At 53.9% G+C, this 4,148-nt stretch overlaps 1 long non-coding RNA gene across 3 annotated transcripts in view; it reads right to left on the bottom strand.

Moving 5' to 3' along the window:
- Nucleotides 1–2,827: 2,827 nt before the first annotated feature.
- The window catches only part of LOC134736120 (uncharacterized), a 3,105-nt gene continuing 1,784 nt past the window's right edge, over nt 2,828–4,148 (bottom strand). For all 3 annotated transcript variants that reach the window (XR_010119845.1, XR_010119846.1, XR_010119844.1), the window contains one exon: nt 2,828–3,152. This is a non-coding gene — a long non-coding RNA (uncharacterized lncRNA). The remainder of the gene's footprint in view (nt 3,153–4,148) is intronic.

The following is a 4,148-nucleotide window of genomic DNA, read 5'->3' as shown; positions in this document are numbered from 1 at the left end:
CAAGGCTATGGAAGGCATCAGCTCCAACTCCAGGAAGGGAATAGGGCTCTGTGCATATGAATGGGGCTCTAGAAGGCGGTGCCGCGGCGCCCAAAGCGATGCGCCTAGCCTCGCCTCGCCTGGCCCAGAGCGAGACTCCGTCTCCAAATAAACAAACAAATAAATAAATAATAAAAAAAATCATCAATAAAAAGAAAGAAAGAGAGAGAGAGAAAGAAAGGAAAGAAAGAAAGAAAAGAAAGAAAGAAAGAAAGAAAGAAAGAAAGAAAGAAAGAAAGAAAGAAAATAAAGAAAGAGAGAAAGAAAGAGAGAAAGAAAGAAAGAAAGAAAGAAAGAAAGAAAGAAAGATAAAGAAAGAATCAGTACAGCGGTCGTGGTCGTGAATCATTCCCCGGAGTCCAGGCGCAGTGGCTCACGCCCGTCACGCCAGCACTTTGAGTCGCCGGATCAGGAAGGTTGCCACAAAATGATGAGACCCCGTCTGTGGAAACACATTCAAAATTGAAGGCCGGGCGTGGCGGCTCACGCCTGCCATCCCAGCACTTCGCGAGGCCGGGGAGGGCGGATCACCTGAGGTCGGGAGTTCGAGACCAGCCTGACCAACACGGAGAAGCCCCGTCTCTACTAAAAATACCAAATCAGCCAGACGTGGTGTCGCATGCCTGCAATCCCAGCTACTCGGGAGGCTGACGCAGGAGGATCGCTTGAACCCGGGAGGCAGAGGTTGCGGTGAGCCAAGATGACGCCATCGCACTGCAGTCTGGGCAACAAGAGCGAAACCCCGTCTGTCTGTCTCGGGAAAAAAACAAAATTAAAAATGATCTGGGCACAGTGGCGCGTGCGTGCGGTCTCAGGGACTGTACTCTGGAGGCTGAGGTGGAAGGATCGGTTGAGCCCAGGAGCGTCCACGCTGCAGTGAGTGAGTTACGATGGCACCACTGCCAGGGTGACAGAGTGAGACGCCGTCTCTCAATCAGTCCATCCATCAGATGACTGGAAGGCGCTCTCTGCGCCTTACTTTCAAAGGGTGTATCTTTAGGCCCAGCAGGCACGGTGCCTCACGCCAGTCATCCCAGCACTGTGGGAGGCCGAGGTGGGAAGAAAGAAGGAAGGGAGCGAGGGAGGAAGGGAGGAAGGAAGAAAGTCAGGAAGGCAGTCAGGCAGGAAAGAAAGAAGAAAGGAGGAAAGAAAGAAAGAAAGAAAGAAAGAAAGAAAGAAAGAAAGAGAGAAGAAAAAAGAAGAAAAGAGAAGGGAAGAAAAGAAAAGAAAAGAAAACGGGGAGGGGGCATATCTCCTTGACCGGTGACTGCCCAGGATACAGTGGGTCACGGCTGACTGAAGCCTCGACCTGTGGGGCCTCAAGTGATCTCCTCCTTATCTCAGCCTCCCGCGTAGCCGCGAGTACAGGCGGGCATCACCCCGCACAACTCATCTTCTAATAATATCATGATTTTACGGTATGGCGACAGAGTCTCGCACCGTCACCCGGGCTGGATGGCCGTGGCACGATGTCAGCTCACCGCAAGCTCGGCCTCCCCGGTTGAAGCCACTGGCCCGCCGCAGTCTCCCGAGTAGTTGTGGTTCCAAGCCTATGCCACCAGGCCTGGCTAATTGTTCTAGATCTCATAGAGATGGGGTTTCGCCACGTCGGCCAGCCCGGTCTTGAACTCCTGGCCACGAGGGATCCACCCGCCTCGGCCTCCCAAAGCGCTGGAATGACAGGCGTGAGCCACCGTGCCCGGCCCAGAGAAGGGGTTTCATCAGCCGACGGGTGGAGGGTGGGGTGGGTTTTACCGAGCCTGCGTACCGTGCAAAGGATAAGTGAGTGTGGTTTGTGAACTAGATGCGGAAATTGTGTGTGTGTGTGTGTGTGTGTGTGTGTGTGTGTGTGTGTGTGTGAGAGAGAGAGAGAGAGAGAGACCAATCCCACCACGAGGACCCGGAAATGGTGTTTGATTTGGGTCCCCGTCTGGTCACCTGTCTGTCTGTAGATGACTGAGGATTCCACCAGTGAAGGTCAACAAGTATCTACGGGGCTGTTTCTCCCTCTCATGGGTCTCACTCATCTGTGTGGTGGAGAAAGGGAAGAAAGCAGGTTGTGATGGGAAGTCGTCTTCACGCCTGAGGAAGCTGCAGGCAGGCTGACCGGAAGGAGGGCATCGTATGTGCCATTTCCATACCCGGGCCCCCTTCACAAGGCTGGGGCTGCCAGTCCACCCTGTACGTCAACCCACCCCCAAGAACAGCACGGTCCGGGGTGGTCCAGTCTCATCCCATCCGGCCCACCCGGGGAAGTCTCCGCCGGAGGATTCGAAAGCAGCGTCAACACGGTTCCCCTGGGGTCGCCCGGGAAAGGCCAGCCTGGGGAGGGTAGCGGGACGCGATCGTGGGGCGGGCATCCGCCTCAGAGCTCCCCGGAAGGTGGCAGGTAGCCGGTGGGGGACGCCGAGGCAGAGACGTGTGGCAGGAGATAGACCTGGAAGCCGGGGGGAGAAGCGGGGACGTGGGGAGAGGGAAGGAGGCCCTCGGGAGGATTTAGCACCGAGAACCCACTCAGCCAAGCTCCCTCCGTCTTCTCGGGTCCAAGGTCCACCCTGGGAGACGGCAAGAGAAAGGTTCACTCGGCGGTTCTCGTCTTTCTCTTTATTTTTTTCATCCTTTCCATGTTACAAGGGATGCTCATTTCAACAACCAGACGGTGGAGGTGACGGGAGAAACGTCAAGGCCAGGAGTTTGAGACCAGCGTGAGCAACAGAGCAAGACAAGTAGGAGAGCCCAGCTGAAAAAAATGAAAAAGAAGGAGGAGGAGGAGGAGGAGGAGGAGGAGGAGGAGGAGGAGGAGGAGGAGAACATGGGGGGTGGGGGTGGGGGAGGAGAAGGAAAGAAAAGAAAAACGAAAAAAAAAAAAAAAAGAGAAGCAACCACCAAGAAAGTTAAAATTCTCCAACGGTCGGAAGTTGAAGACGAGACTGACCAAGATGGAGAGACCCCGCGTGTACCGAAAATAGGAAAATTAGCCGGGCATGATGGCGCATTCCCGTCACCCGGGAAGGCTGAGGCAGGAGAATCAGTCGAACCTAGGAGGCGGAGGTTGCGGTGAGCCGAGATCGCGCCATCGGACTCCACCCTGGGCGACAAGAGTGACACTGCGTCTAAAGAAAAAAAAAAAGAAAAAGAAAGAAAGAAAGAAAGAAAGAAAGAAAGAAAGAAAGAAAGAAAGAGAGAGAGAGAGAGAGAGAGAGAGAGAGAAAGAGAAAGGAAGGAAGGAAGGAAGGAAGAAAGAAAGAGAAAGAAAGAGAAAGAAAGAAAGGAAGGAAGGAAGAAGGAAAGAGAAAGAAAGAAAAAGAAAGAAAGAAAGAAAGAAAGAAAGAAAGAAAGAAAGAAAGAAAGAAAGAGGCAGATTGGTGAGATTGGTGGGGTGCGTCTCAACGTTTTATTTGTTTGCAGTCGCCGTAGTACAAACGGAAAGAACAGTGGCCGCTAGGTGATGCCCGAAGACAACCGATGCCCGCAAGTGTCAGTCAGCACGGAAGAGAATTTATTTATTTATTTATTTATTTATTTAGAGACAGAGTCTCACTCACTCTGCAGCCTGGGCTGTAGTGCAGTGGCGCGATCTCGGCTCACTGCAGCCTCCGCCTCCCAGGTTCCAGCGATTCTCCCGCCTCAGCCTCCCGAGTAGCTGGCATCACAGGCACCCGCCCCACCCACCGCTCCAGACTCAGTTTTGTATTTTTAGTAGAGACGGGGTTTCGCCGTGTTGGCAAGGCTGGTCTCGAACTCCCAACCTCAGATGATCCACCCGCCTCGGCCTCCCAAAGTGCTGGGATGACAGACGTGAGCCACCACGCCCGGCCTTAACTGTTTCTTTTTAAGTCGAGGAGCTTATCAGGGAACTAGGAGAAGTACAGACGCCACACGTGACAGAGAGAAACGTCTGAAAACGCCCCTCGCATCCAAGTGGGGACCCGGCCTCGACCTCCCGAAATCATACACCGAGTGGGGAAGCCCAGCAAGGCCCGTCTGTCCACATTCCTCTCGGCCCCTCGAAGCACCTAAGCCCGCGCTTCTCACTTTCATGGAAGGGGCAGGGCCCTCCCCGGCACGGGGCGTCTGACAGACTGACAGAGAACGAGACAGACATAGAA

Source organism: Symphalangus syndactylus, chromosome Y (genome assembly GCF_028878055.3).
Source record: "Symphalangus syndactylus isolate Jambi chromosome Y, NHGRI_mSymSyn1-v2.1_pri, whole genome shotgun sequence".
NCBI lineage: Eukaryota > Metazoa > Chordata > Mammalia > Primates > Hylobatidae > Symphalangus > Symphalangus syndactylus.
The sequence above is the reverse complement of the archived record's forward strand: the minus strand, read 5'-3'. Positions and strand labels throughout refer to the sequence as shown.